We start from the raw sequence: 15,934 nt of genomic DNA on the forward strand, positions 1-15,934 counted from the left end.
AGCTGTTCTTAGAAGAACCACACATTCTACTCCTTCCTGCAATGTCAAAAGTGATGTTGAAGGGAAAAAACAGCAATCTTCTCTTGCTAAAAAAAAAAAGAAAAGTGGGAACTTATACCCCAGAGATGCCCTGAATGGGGTGAAGCCCTTAGAGACTGAGGTTATGGTGTTGGGTGAGTACTTAATCCAAGGCAGCAGTGAATATCAGGCAGACAGATTTGATGCTGAAACACAATACAGGGCAGGTTCAAATTGTTGATTAGCTTGCACTTTGTGCCTAACCTGAGGATAAGATAATATTCACAGTTTTTTCGTTTTTCTTTTTAAAGACCCTGAAAACACAAGAGACGAACTGTGGACCCCAGTCTGAAAAACTACCACTGGCAAGAAACATGGACCACTGGGAGTTTAGCAGTTTCTAGGGCCAAAGGCAATTTTGAAAGGGCAGTGAAATGAGCACCTTTGGAAAATTAGTCGACAGTAGTGAGCATGACTTTCAAATAGAGGAAGTCGAGTAGCAAACTCTAGTATTATGTGTGACTAGGGCCTACCTCCAGCTGGCAGGGGCTAAAGAAGGCCTGATGCAGAACAATAATTAGACTTATCCTAGTGCAAAAACTATACAAACAATATATTACAGACTGTGAGACATCCCTCCTAAAAAAAATTCAAGGGGATTTTTTGTAGTTCTGTGTTAAGCCACTTAAATCTGACTTTAAAATCATTCAAGCACGAAAAAAAGCAAATAACTCAAGAGCTTAACCAGTTGTCTCTACATATAACAGACAAATTAGCAAAGAGTGCATTTTAAATTTAGTTAACATTTTTAATTAAATGGAATTAAAAATAAAATATAGGCACATTGTTACTAGTAGCCTGTCACAAAAACAAATAACCTGTCCCATTACATTAACTGAACCTCTGAAAAATGCCAAAGATAACAAAGTTTGACAGGCATAAAATTGCATTTTTGCACCAATGAGATGATTTTTCAAACTGCTATTAGCTAGAAACTTGGCACAACTCAACATGCAGTGTAGTGTGTCCTTAAAAATTACAGGATACTTGTCAAGTTAAAGACAAAAGAAGTGGCAGAACTAAATCACTATCTACTGCAGATGAACAATATCCAAAAGTCATGTCCTTAAGAAACAGGAAAAAAGCAAAGCAAAGACCTGAAACAGGATCTGAGAGATGCGTCTACCCTTTCAGTTGATCCATCTACGGTTTACTGAAACCTTATCAGAAATGGTCTCAGTGGTCTCTCAGTGGATCTTTTCAAAACTGATTATTAACACAGAAAAGTACCATCGGCTTTTCATTAAACACCACAACGGCATCTGGAAAACTTCTGATTGGCATGACACTGATATCGAGCACACTGCCAATGCAGTAAAAGAATACCAGGATATGAAAACATACAATGGAATCCAGTTAGTCATGGATTGGCCTCCCAACAGCAAGGATCTCGACATGATCAAATCAGCATGGAATCACCTTGACAGACAATGTAACAAAAGACAAGGAAGATCTAAAGAAGAGTTTTGACTCAAGACTCTTCATAATACTGTACTCACAATGATTTTCCATGTCAGTAGAAGGGAAACAAAAAGATTGTTACAATGTAAACAAGAAGGATTTCTTTTTTCTTTTCAACAAAGAAAACATCTTCCAGAGGTGAGGAAGAGAGGGGGATTATACCTGCTTTCACAGAGTCTCCAAAGAGCCTCTCCATGGCCTGATGTTCTGGATATGCCAGACTGTAGAAGCGGCTCTTAGACATGGAGCTCCTGGAGGTACATCTATTACCCAATTAGAAGGTAAAGCATCTCTAAAGGTAGAGGTTTAGATTTATTATAGGGAGCAAGGACAAAGTGTCTTTCAGAGGACATTTGGACAAACAGTAATGACGGATGATTCTGATTGTAGCCGATTTAATTATTTGTGTTTTTTACCCATGTGTGCCCAACAACTATGGGAGTGTCTGGTGAGCTGGAAAAAAAATGGAATTTCAAGTAATCATCGTGGGTACAGTGTGGTGGATGAAAATAAGATCCATTTAAACCTGCTACACTCTTGAGAACATAAAAAAAACTCTGCTCTACCCCTGAGTCAAACAGAGCGTTTGTCTGAGTAACTTAGAGACTGGATATAAATGCTGCTGGCAGCTGCAGGCAAGGCAGGGACTTCACCTGCCAGTAACCCCACACCCACCGGTGAGTGTCCTCTTTTGGCTTCCCGGGACAGGTGAAGAGAAAATGTTCCATGAAGTCACAATATATACACTCTCACCAACTAAGATCCAACATCAACTTTCCAGAGGTGAAAGACAGGCTCTGCATAGCAGCACAAGTTCATTATTCTACTCACATGAAGAAGGCAAGTGAAAAGAACTGGGACAGGGCGATTTCCATGGAGCTACTGGCTGCTGATCGAGGTCTGGCTTATGAGTGAAGCTGTGCCCTCTCTTAGGAAATTGTCAGTCTGTGGTGAATCAAAGGTAGTGGTATCATCATGGGATATTCGTGCACATTTCATCAGCCATTAGGGAAAATTCCCCAGGAAGTCCAATTTTCATGTTTTTAGCTACCATACTTCCCAGTAGTAATCCTAAAACTTATAGAAAGATACATTTCTTTTCTCAGTGGTGAATGATCGAGCAGCATTAAATACTAGTCAAGATTACAAAAGAAATCTGCAGCAGCCTAACTAACCATTATAGAGCTTGGGGGCTGGTATGGTGGTTAGTTCTTGGATCAAAGTTGCTGTGTGAGCTAAATGCTGGTGGGTATTCTGTTTCTTCATCATGGTGTTCAGAGAGCATCTCCTGAATAGCTTTAAAGTCTGAAGAGAAAACACCCAGTTTGTTCTGTCACAATGACTGAAGGCCTTTACACACCCAACATGTAAAATTTGTGTGAATATTTTTTGGGGACTCAAAGAATTTGTGGCACTTATTTTTTCGTATCAAACTTAATTTTTCCTTGTTTTTAACAGATTTTATCAATCACTCTACTGCATGTGGCAACATTTGCGTTCACAGCTCAAAACATGCGCTGGAACTAAAGATACAGCGATATGAAAATAATAAATAAATTTTATTTTACCTCAGGCACACAGCTAGTTGCTGCTTCAGGTCAATCAGCTCTCTGAAATTATTTCTCTGCCTTCTCAGATATGGTCCCAACTCTGCTAACAAGAGCTCAAAATGCCCCACTGAGATCCTGAAATATGTACGAAAGTGGTCATAATACAGCTTCCAACTCCTGGATCAAACCATGAAATTCTCCCTGCTGCTGCCTTCTCTTGAAAATTGGATAAACCCAGAATCTCGCTTTCTTTCTTTTCTTAATTAGAAAACATCAGGATGGCCTCATCATCACTTTTCTTTTTTTTTTGTATTGCATTTTTTTAGGGTTATATTTTGTTTTCGGGCCAAAAACTTTATGCTTTCTTTGTGTATATACACTGCATTACATGACAAGTTTGTATCCTTGTTGTTTTTTCGCAAACTGCTTGGTGCATAAAGGCCATGAGACTACTAAAGGACATATACAGTGGAGTAAATAATTTTTTCATACCTTGCTGAAAAGAAAAGGAAAAGAAAGGAAAAAAAGAACAGTCTTTAAATCTTTAAATATCTGTTTAATAATCAAAATAAAGTTTTTATGATAAGATAAAAATATTCTGTATTTAAACACGTGCTGCAGCATGTCGACCAGAAGATAACTGTCGAGTTTTCTTTTCCTGGCATTGACATAAATTGTTAGATAATTTCAACAAATCTCTGGTTATCTGATTACACTGTCATAACGCTGTGCCTACGTAATTTTGTTATCTGGGTCCACAGCAACATCACATTGAAGAGCACTGAACAGAATAGATGAGGGCCTGTGCAAGGGGACTGGCAATTGAAGAAAGAGCAGAACAAAATTAAGGGGGCACATACATTAAGCATTTCTGACACTGGCAAATCAGTTTTCCTTAGCAATTACACCAAGATAGCTTTGATTTCATCTGGGGATGGCAAAGGGGGATTCAGCATTACATCTGTCAGCAAATACAAGCAAAATTTACAGCCTGAAGTGAATCGTGTAAGCTTTTGAGGATATTTTAATGACCTGCCTTGTCCTTTACAGGGTTCGCAATCTGATTATAAGTAGTGAGGACAAGAGGCTAATTGAAGTGTCACTCACCAATAAAGGATCTTTCTTTTCTCCTTTTTATTGTAAGTGAAGAAAATCATCTTTATTTGAATAAATCGTCATCACTTGAAATACACTAAAGCTGATATATAGAACTAAAGAAGCCATTCATTCCTGAAGGCACAGTCCCAAAACAAAAAATTTATATACTTTTAAGTGGAACAGAGGCAACAGTTATTAATTCCATAAGTACACACTTTAAAATTAATATTTATGTGTACTTTACCTTATGCTATTTTATGATGTAGCCAACTAAAATGTAACAGATGCTGCCTGCCTAGAAAAAAAGACCAAAAGATAAAGAAAGAAAAAAAGAAATCTATGGTGTATCTATGGGGAATCTTTTATCAAAGGTCACAAGGAAATTATTTTGAAAATTGCCCTACCTGAAAAATATAAATTCCTTGTTTCCTCATTTATTCACACGCTAGCATTGCACCTTTAGAGCCTGATGATGGATGCATGGGTACGTTTTAGGCTCCAATCTTTTTGATTCTCATTCATGTAGCATGGGGTAATGTCACATGTCACTGAACTGAATTATGGATTTCTGCTTCACCTAGCTTACATTGGTATTTGTATTTGTGAGAAATTCACTTTCTGAAGTAAAGTCATTAGCCAATCAAATCACATCAAACACTCAAGTGCAGCCAAAGAAGTTGCATTATTCAAATGTCTTGAGAGAACAAAGTTCAGTTTGGCATCCAAATGTGGGAGAAGTGAAGGAGAAGATCACTGCAGCGAATAATCAGCTTGTTATATAAGAACAAAGTTACTAACAGGCAGCTAACTTGGCTAATGCTAGCTGCTAATCAAAGCACAGCAACGTTGCCTGCTGCTATGAGTTAGCGCCAGCAAAATGTTTAAACAGTGCAGCCTGAGTGCATTAGTTTTTCTTGTGCTAGTCTATCTATTTATCAAACATTAAATGTTGCATTTTTTAAGTAATAGCTATTAATGTCAGTTTTTTTCGTTTGTTCATTTGAGAGGAGGTGGACAATGCAGTAGCATAAGTACTGGACTGTGTTGTTTTGAACACCTTCCATCTCAGGTCAGTGTGACATTTTCAGGGCCATTAATCAAGACAGCAGGAGAACAGGAGAGCTAAGAGGACGTCAAAGGAAAATACATTCTGACCTAGATAAAGCTCTCATTGAATGAAAAAAGTGCCATTATTGCACTTAGGATTCACACGTCCAAAAGAAGTAATAGATAACATCTTGACAGGTACTGGTTTAAACATATAAGGTGGTGCTAATTCTTATAGAATTAGGGCTAGCTGAAAAGGAAGAATATTTTATTCTTATTTTTGCTTTTTCCTTACTTACCTTTGCACAGATAGTTTACTAAGAACCAGCACCCAACCATTAGCAAAAATCATATTTTTACTAATAAGAAATTAATATACTATTTATAATTTAGCCCTCCTTTATTACTTCCATCTCTTCTGCGATAATTCCCTTCTCTCAGTACCTGACTAAAGACAGGCAATATTAGTGTTGCCTCTTCTTAACGTTTTCATATTTTATTACAACCTTCAAGCATTGTATGATGTGTGTGTGTTTTATTGCAAGTGGCTGAAAAAGTCAGCTGCAGGCTGCTCTCTGTAAATTGGAGCTGTGAGTGCTGTTATGTACTCCTTATATACACTATATTGACAAAAAAAGAATCCCTTTTAATAAATGAATGTGTTCTATGTTTAAGTAGCAATGAAAAATTAACATGTGTTGTTCAGCTACTGGATTCGGGACTCTTTAACAGAAATAGTAAATGGAAGTGAAGATAGAAACGGATAGTTAGACCAACATCAAGGAAAAATGCACAGCAACATGGGCATATATTGAACAGCGAGATTCAATGATTTATTTCTTGAAACAAAATGAAAGATATGTGGATCCCAAGATAGCACCAGATTGCCCTTTCCTCCAGCTTATGTATTTAAATCTCCTTGGCAGAAAAGCTTCATACTGGGAAGCTCTACAAACAAAAGATAGATTTACTGGAAAAAGAGGTTAAGGTGTAACACAAACACCATCTAACAGGATTGTCCACACCTGCCAAAGAAACCTTTGGCATCCTTCACACTGGAAAGAATGCTTTTACTTTGAAAATATGATTAACCCAGTCACAGCATCAAGACAGACTTAATCCAAAACATTATGTGCAGTTAAGTTTTAAATACACTTGGCTGCATATAAAGGATATACTACTGCTGGAATAAACAAAAAAGTTTTAAAAAAGATTTGTCATTGCACAATCAGAGAGCCTTTGTTTGTTTGGAAAGATAGAATCAACCAAGTTGATGTAAGAGATTGGATCTAAAGAGCTAATATATATATATATATATATATATATATATATATATATATATATATATATATATATAGCACCCATTTCTAAATGATAAAGCGTGACCACACCTTTAGAACAGCATTTACAAGTTCTTATGTATCAGGGTGGGCGGGAGCCAATTAACAATTTGGAATTATGTTAAAAAGTTGTTGACAGTGCTAACAGTGCCATATAGGTTTATATATACTTGGTTATATTCTATTTCTATGTTTTAATCATATTTATACATGTTCACCGAAATTTAAAGGAGAATATAAAAAACAGAGGTTTTGGCCTACTCTTAGTGAAAAAGCACTGGTAATAACTCTAACAAATATTGATAACTCATCTTTGCCAGCTCTTTCTATAACAACTCTGAATTCCTCTGCATAGCAGATAAGGGATCCAACTGGCAGATAAGTAGATACATTCCACATGCATAACCATGGAGTTAGCAGCTGTACACTACTCTCTCTGTACAGTCACTTTCCAAGGGGAATGGAGGTATGACTACAGTTTTGGCTGGCTAATGATTTTAAAGTACTCTTTATGGTCAGATTCCATCCTCACTTAAAAGTTAAAGAGAATTTACCTGTTTTTTGCATCTGTTTTTTTATTATTTTAGCTGTCTGCCTTTGGGATCATTGTTAGCAATACTTTATAGCCCTTTAAGTGACTCCAGTAAATACTACCATTAAGCAGCCTTCTCTGACTTCTTATCCCAAAGTGGTTTGGCATAAAGTTGACCTGAAGTCTTAATTAATATAGCTGTAAACTTCTGTTAGTTTACAGCTATATTAATTATTTATTGTTTTTGTTTTTTTGTTTTGTGTGTGTCTTACACCTGACATGGTAAGATCCACACCTCACCACTAGTTTGCTTCACTTTAGTTTACTTTGCAGTCACTACTTTAAATATATTTTACTTATTGTCCAATATATTGTTTCTTTATTAAATTAGTTTACTTTTTTCCATCATACCTTACAATGTTTATATGGAGTGCACTCATATCAACAGTGCAAGGTCAAATTTCTTACATCTTTCTTTGTTTGAGTTACCTGGAGGTTTGGCTTCTCCTTCCTGGTTGGCAAAGGGCTGGGGAATCTGATGTACTGCTGACAGCCTCATTGGACTGAACCACATGCTTCATTGTCTGGGGGGTGTTTGGAGTTTGTTTAATTGTTTTTGTGCTAGTTGGTTATATGGCAGCCATTTTTGTCTTCTCCTTGTGTGTCATATGGTTTAGCTAAGCCAGTATCATTTCAGCTGGTCAGTCGTATTTCTTGAGTTGACCTCCTTTATTGGTCTGCCTGTTTAAGTTCTTGGCTTTGTTAATTATTTTTCATATTTTGGGGTCAATAAAACCCCCATGAGTGCTGATACATTTTAAAAAGGAAAATCATTTCAACCTCTCCGTGAATCGCTACCTTATCGTGGTGGAGGGGTTTGTGTGCCCCAGGGATCCCAGGGGCTATGTTGTCCGGGGGGTTTTGCCCCCTGGTAGGGTCTCCCATGACAAATTGGTCCTGGGTGAGGGACCAGACAAAGAGCGATTCAGAAGACCCTTATGAGGAAAACATTGAGGGAACAGTTTATCCTGCCCAGGATAGGGTTACCGGGGCCCCGCCCTGGAGCCAAGCCCGGGGAGGGTGCCCGAGGGCGAGCGTCTGGTGGCCGGGCCTCAGTCCATGGGGCCTGGCCGGGCACAGCCCGAAAAGAGGACATGGGCCCATCCTCCCACAGACCCACCACCCACAGGAGGCGCCATAGGGGTCGGGTGCATTGTGTGCCAGGCGGCGGCCAGGAGCGGAGGTCCTGGCGGACTGATCCCCGGCTACCAAGACTGGCAATTGGGACATGGAATGTCACCTCTCTGGTGGGGAAGGAGCCTGAGTTAGTGCGTGAGGTTGAGACGTACTGGCTAGATATAGTCGGGCTCACCTCTACGCATTGCTTGGGTTCTGGAACCAGTCTCCTGGAGAGGGGCTGGCCTCTGTCTCAGTCTGGAGTTGCCCCTGGTGAGAGGCGGCGGGCTGGGGTGGGTATTCTAATATCCCCTCGAAATGCTGCCTGTACGTTGGGGTTCTTCCCAGTGGATGAGAGGGTTTGCTCCCCTCCCTAAGGTCAGAGAACCGGTCCTGAATGTCATCTGCGCTAATGCGCCTAGTGGCAGTTCAGAGTACCCCGAGTGGGGTGCTGGAAGGTGCTCCACCTGGAGACTCTGTTGGCCTACTGGGAGATTCAATGCTCACGTGGGTAACGACAGCGAGACCTGGAGGGGCGTGATTAGGAGGAACGACCTCCCTGATCTGAACCCGATCAGTGTTTTGTTATTGGACTTCTGTGCAAATCACAGTTTGGCCATAACAAACACCTTGTTTGAACATAAGAGTGTCCATAAGTGCACGTGGCACCAGGACGCTCTAGGCCGCAGGTCGATGATCGATTTTGGAATCGTATCACCAGACCTGCGACCATATGTTATGGATACTCGGGTAAAGAGAGGGCTGAGCTGTCAACTGATCACCACCTGGTGGTGAGTTGGATCAGGTGGCGGGGGAGGACGCTGGACAGACCCTGTGCACCTAAACACGTAGTGAGGGTGTGCTTGGAATGCCTAGCAGAGGCCCCAGTCGGTGCGATCTTCAACGCACACCTCCAGCAGAGCTTCACCAGCATTCCGAGGGAGACTGGGGACACTGAGTCCGAATGGACCATGTTCAGCATTGCCGAAGCTGCTGCATTGAGCTGCGGCCGCAAGGTGGTTGGTGCCTGTCGTGGTGGTAATCCCCGAACCAAATGGTGGACACCAGAGGTGAAGGGAGTCACCAGGCTGAAGAAGGAGTCCTATCGGGCTTGGTTAGCCTGTGGGACTTCGGAGGCAGCTGACAGGTACCGACAGGCCAAGCAGAATGCGGCTCGGGCAGTGACTGAAGCAAAAACTCGGGTGTGGGAGGAGTTCGGAGAGGCCATGGAAAAAGACTTTCAGACTGCCTCAAAGAGATTTTGGCAAACCATCAGGTGTTTCAGGAGGGGAAAGCGGTGCTCTACCTGCACTGTGTATAGTGCTGGCGGAGCGCTGCTGACTTCGACTGAGAAAATTGGTGGGCGGTGGAAGGACCTCCTTAATCCCACTGACACGTCTTCCGAGGAGGAAGCAGAGTCTGGGGATGAGGGGGATGACCCGCCAATTTCCGGGGGCGAGGTTACTGAGGCAGTTAAAGAACTCCTTGGTGGCAGAGCCCCTGGTGCCGATGAGGTCCGCCTCGAGTTCCTGAAAGCTCTGGACGATGTAGGGCTTTCCTGGTTGACACGCCTCTACAATGTTGCGTGGAGCAGTACCCCTGGACTGGCAGACTGGGGTGGTGGTCCCCATCTTTAAGAAGGGGGACCGGAGGGTGTGTTCCAACTACAGGGGGATCAATGGTAAATGGCCTGCATTTGTATAGCGCTTTTCTAGTCCTTAAGGACCCCAAAGCGCTTTACACTACATTCAGTCATTCACCCATTCACACACACATTCACACACTGGCGATAGCAAGCTACATTGTAGCCACAGCTGCCCTGGGGCGCACTGACAGAGGCGAGGCTACCGGACACAGGCGCCACCGGGCCCTCTGACCGCCACCAGTAGGCAAACATGGGGTTAGTATCTTGCCCAAGGATATTTGGCATGCAGCCAGGAGACCTTCTGATTAGTGGCTGACCTGCTCTGCCACCTGAGCTACAGCCACCCCACACTCCTCAGCCTCCCTGGGAAAGTCTATGCCAGGGTGCTGGAAAGAAGAGTTCATCCGCTAGTCAAACCTCAGATACAGGAGGAACAATGCGGTTTTCGTCCTGGTCACGGAACACTGGACCAGCTCGTTATCCTCTCAAGGATACTTGAGGGCGCATGGGAGTTTGCCCAACCAGTCTACATGTGTTTTGTGGACTTGGAGAAGGCATTCGACCGTGTCCCTCGGGGTGTCCTGTGGGAGGTACTACAGGAGTATGGGGTGCCTGGCCCATTGCTACGGGCCATTCGATCCCTATACAACCGTTGCAAGAGCTTGGTTCGCATTGCCGGTAATAAGTCGGACTCGTTCCCGGTGGGTGATGGGCTCCACCAGGGCTGCCCTTTGTCACCGATTCTGTTCATAATTTTTATGGACAGGATTTCTAGGCGCAGCCAAGTGGCGGAGGGCTTTCACTTTGGTGGCCTCAGAATCTCATCTCTGCTTTTTGCAGATGATGTGGTTCTGTTGGCTTCATCGGGTGATGGCCTCCAGCTCGCACTGGAACGGTTCGCAGCCGAGTGTGAAGCAGCGGGAATGAGGATCAGCACCTCCAAATCTGAGGCCATGGTTCTCAGCCGGAAAAGGGTGGCGTGCCCACTCCGGGTCGGGGATGAGTTCCTGCCCCAAGTGGAGGAGTTCAAGTATCTCGGGGTCTTGTTCGCGAGTGATGGGAGAAGGGAGCCGAAGATCGACAGACGGATTGGTGCTCCAAGACACGCTGGAGAGATTATATCTCTCGGCTGGCCTGGGAACGCCTTGGTTTTCCCCCGGATAGGTTAGAGGTGGTGGCTGGGGAGAGGGAGGTCTGGGCTTCTCTGCTTAGGCTGCTGCCCCCGCGACCCGGCCCCGGATAAAGCAGAAGAAGATGGATGGATGGATGGATGGAAGTCATTTCAATTTAAAGAGTTTACGTACTTAAGTGTTATGGGTTTTTTTTTACAGCACTAATATTGTCTTGTGTGTTGGTAGTTGTTAAACTTGATTTTATTAGAGCACAGGAGTGTGTCTTTTATACACCCATCTGACATTGAACAACTTTCATAAAGTCTTCAGTTATTTCTTGTTAATTGTATACAGTTCATCCAATGAACAAAAAACACATCCGTAAGTGTTTTGCCTGTGTGTTATTGTTTTCAAAAGTTAGTGATGGGCGTAACTGAGGTTTTCAAAGCTAAATGACATTTTTAACATTGGGATTAGTGTGCATACCATCAGTATAAAATAAAAAGATATTTATTTAAAAAATGCATAGTTCATTTTGTAGACTCATTAACCATGGTGGCGATTTGAAATAGTGTCTAGCATATTTGAAGGCCTGCATCTTTGTAAGGCTGTCTGAATTACACATTTAAATATACTGTAACACAACCTTCCTTGCATATAATTTTTTTGGTCGTCACAGAGTAATTTGTGTACGGAGGCAAATGCTTGGCTTCGAGCATCTTGGATGCAAAGACTTTGAGGCTCATTCCGCATTTTCAATTAAGACTGCTGGCAAAACACTTACCTTAGGTTAACTGAATATTATTAGTGCTGGGCTAGTAATCGGCTGATTCGGCATATGTGCTTTTTCTGCACATCAGCATTTTACTTTTTTTAAGAAACACTCCATTTTCATGTTTGTGCTACTCACTTCAGAGTAACATATCCTCTGCTGGGATTACTTCCTTTGGAAATCTACCCCAAGGCATTTTATATTTCTATCTGGAACTCTGAAAAAAGAAGAAGAAATAAATGTAGCATTGGGATGAAAAACTCACAATCAAATCCAAATTTTCACAAGGTGAAATTAGGATTTCTTACAATTTCTTATCCTTTTTTTCCCCATTTGTTCTCAAATTCATTTTTCTGCATGTTAGTTTAAAAACCAGGGAAGACACAGTTATCATACTATATTCTGAAAGATACACTGGTTAACCAAATATGATTATAGTAGCATACATACATTTTGTCTTTGGTTAATATTTATCCTTTAGCTGTTGTATTCTCTCCCACTGTCATACGGAGAGTCCAAGCCTGAGGGTAAATCCATAGTTCACCACATTTCTTTTATTTACCACGCAGTGTGTCAGCTATGGGCATGCAATGCATGTCAACAGTTTAGCCATTAGATGTTAAACAACTTATACCAATTTCCTCCAAAGAAAGAATCCAACTTGACTTATGCAAAACCCTGTGACCCCTAAGAACCTTTCCTAAGGTGCATAATGCTGACTGCTGCTCTTTACCTACGTTCCAGATGAGCATGGCAAACAAATCTATAGCAGCATTTTGCATGTAAAAACCTAATTTCCACAGTGCAAAGGAGATGAAATTCAAATTGGGAAGAGTCAAATGACCCAACCGCCCTGGAGCTGTGGGAATTTGACTGAGTCAGAGAAGAGCTTCAGGCTAAAGCAGACTGTATACTTTGGTTCAGAAACACCATTTGGTCAGATTACATGAACAAAAGGACATGTTTGCACAGTAAAGCTGCACTGGATGTGATGTGAATGGGCATGTCAACATAGTGGGATTCTGATCACACTGGTTTGCCTAACATGGAGCTAAATATATTCTTAAACAATACTCTTAAGAGCCTGCAAAACACATCCGAATTAATTTCACTAGATAACAGCCAGTTTGGTAGCATAGAAGACATGCTGCATTAAAGCATGTGGAAAACAGCATGAGACACAGATCCTGAAAATATAATGACAGGACAGAGGCATCAGACAGAAGAGATATTAAACAAGAGAGAATGACAGTGTGGGGAGGGACTGACAGAATCAAAGTACAAATAAGTTTTTCGGTACATGTGTCAGAAAAATTTAAATAATTTTTTTAAGGCTCAAAAGTGATAATTCAGTTTCTGGAATTTCTTCAGATGCTCATCCTTTTCCTCTTGGGTATATGTGTTCATTTATCAAATTAAGTGTAAGAGTGGCATTAGTTCGGATGCTTTGGGGGAAACACCTCTTAAGCTTAAGAAGGTTCATAAAATGTATCTAATAAACAATTTAGCTCCTGAAACGCCATTCGGCATTCAGCAAGGTTAAAAGCTAATGAGCAAAGACCTTAAAGGGAATAGTGTTAATTATAATTTTAAAAGATACTGCAAAACTAATTTCTCGCCCAGTTTTTTTGTTTGTTTGATTTTTCTACTTTGATACAAAATAATAGTTAAGTGAACAAAATTCCAGTGGAATTGGTTTTCTCCCAGTAAATGTCCTGTTCAGATGTGCTCTGGAGAAAAATAAGATGTTGCCACTCTTTAAGCGTTCTCCCCGCGCCCTGCCGTACTGTTTAATTCCATTTATTTAGACCTCTGCTCTGCTACTTTGGAGGCTTGATTAGAATGAGAATCTTAGCCATCAGGGCTAGAGATGTAGCATCTCTAGGGAATCATCTGACTGACAAAGATTGAGTGGATGTCCTTCCCTGAAAGACAACTGGCTGATTTGTTAATTTCAAAATACAAATTGACGGTAACACACTTACCGTACACATGAACACTAGGATGCACGTACGCTTCTACAGGCAGATGTGCTTCAGACCTTTCAGTGTCTCAACAACGGATATGCAGGCCCAAGAGAAATAAACAGATATGTCACTTTCTATTTAGCTCAAAAACACGGTGGCTGTCTATCATCTCGACGTGTCATTTTTTGAGTGTGTGAACGAGACTTTGCATTTCATCTGATGTAGAAGTGTGGAAAAGGGCGGGGAGGCAAAAGATTTCATGGGTGGAATAAAAAAAGGTAAACAGCATACAGTAGCAACACTTCAAAAATCTCATTTTCTCCATGGCAGCTTTACAGTTACAAAAATACAGATTAATGCCCTAATCCATAAAGCATTGTAATTTTTTTCTCCTTAAACAGTTGATAACCATGAAAATTACTCATAACCTCTAAATTGCATTTTTCTTTCCTATACTCTCAGTTTTGGATTGATTCTCAATCTGCTCCTAGTAATTTTTAAGCCTTCAAGCTTCAAAGGTCACTTTGTAACCAAACCTAATTAATTAAATTAGTTTGGAGCTGCTGCTTTGCTGCGCGGTGTAAGATGAGCTTGAGCTTTGACGAGCAGACATGAAAAAGTTCTGGATAAATAAGATTTATTGCCTTTTCTCACTTGAAAGGAAACTGTTGGCTGCCTTGAATAATCCTGTCTCTTGAAGGTCAGAATAACATGAAAATCAGTCCTTTATACTTACAATACTGCGGCGTAAGTATTGCAATTTCAATAGAAATCTGTTTTTCTTTGTTGTGCAGCTAAGTTAAATGATAAGGCCTAACTCACAGGCTTCAGATATATTTTATTAGGACTGAGGCTTTGTGTTATTTTAAACCATACCACAGTTGTAAAATGGCATCTACATAGCTGCATTGATTCCTGTTTTACAGGTTATCAAAGAGGCCATGAAATGTAAAAGAAAAAACATCCACCCATTTTGAATATCAGAATAATGGGAGTTGGGTAGCCTAACTCAGTATGTAAACATTTTGAAGTCCTTGAAGCTTTTAAACTGCTTTGTGGCACTGTTGACATCTGTGTAAAATCTGCTAAACTGAGACAAAGACTAAATTTGAAAGAAGAAAAGAAAAATGCAGGAGCAGTGTTACAAATAAGTGAGTTTGACAGAGTTTTGTATGGTCTGCTCATCGTCTCTGCCGTACACTAAAAGCTTGAGGCATTATCTACTGCTAGAATGAGCTATATGGATTTTCATATTTTCTCTGAACTGCCTATTGCGACTCCAAGAGTGTAATAGAGGTGCGGAACTCCTTTAATTACAAATATTTTTAGCGCAGAGATCCAAATGCCATTAAACAGTTACTAGAGGACAAACTATCCTCCTGAATCTAAGGTTATTTGAAGTCATCGCCGATGTGTTACCCTGCTGGAGCTCAGCAGAGCAAAGTAAAAGCGGTTCAGCGTGTTTCTCCATTTGTTGTTCAGCGGGAACGACTCTGTGTGCTGAAAACAAGTGAGCGCCGGCAATTTAAAATATCAATGTGGCAGCACACCACTTGACAATCGTTTACAACAGCTCGACAATGGCCTTAGTCCCCGCCCATGGGCCTGATGGGCTAATGGTAAGTCCTCCTGTGGCACTCATTGGACAGATCGTTCTCCAACGGAGAAAAGCCTGTTTGATGTCAGTCAGCTCGATCAAGTGGACACAAATGTTTGGGCCCAGACTGGATTTTTAACACGTGTGGTGACTGTGCTCCAGCTGAAGGAAGCAATACCCTTTAATAGATTGCCCACGTGACACCCATCAGTCACACAGATTATTTCCTCATGACTACATATGACCCACACATAAACTGCATTATTACTTGAGGACAGAATGACCTTGACTGCTATATGATGAAGATGACCTGAAATTAAGAATGTGGGTGATTTACAGGCAGCAACATGCAATTAATGTTATACTTTGTTTCAGCTCACTTTCAGTTCCTTTCAAGCTTGTCCTTTTGACTGGGGATTATGGTCATAGCTGATATAAAGAGACTCTTAAACCCAGAGAAAAAAAGACTTCCCTCTCTCCAGAGTCTTTTAAGATTATGCCCCCTGTGGGTGCACTGTGGGTTTAAGAGCGTAAGAGCCCTTCACTAGACATCACATCT

This window comes from Perissodus microlepis, chromosome 14 (genome assembly GCF_051167445.1).
Source record: "Perissodus microlepis isolate ML-2025 ecotype Zambia chromosome 14, ASM5116744v1, whole genome shotgun sequence".
Classification (NCBI taxonomy): domain Eukaryota; kingdom Metazoa; phylum Chordata; class Actinopteri; order Cichliformes; family Cichlidae; genus Perissodus; species Perissodus microlepis.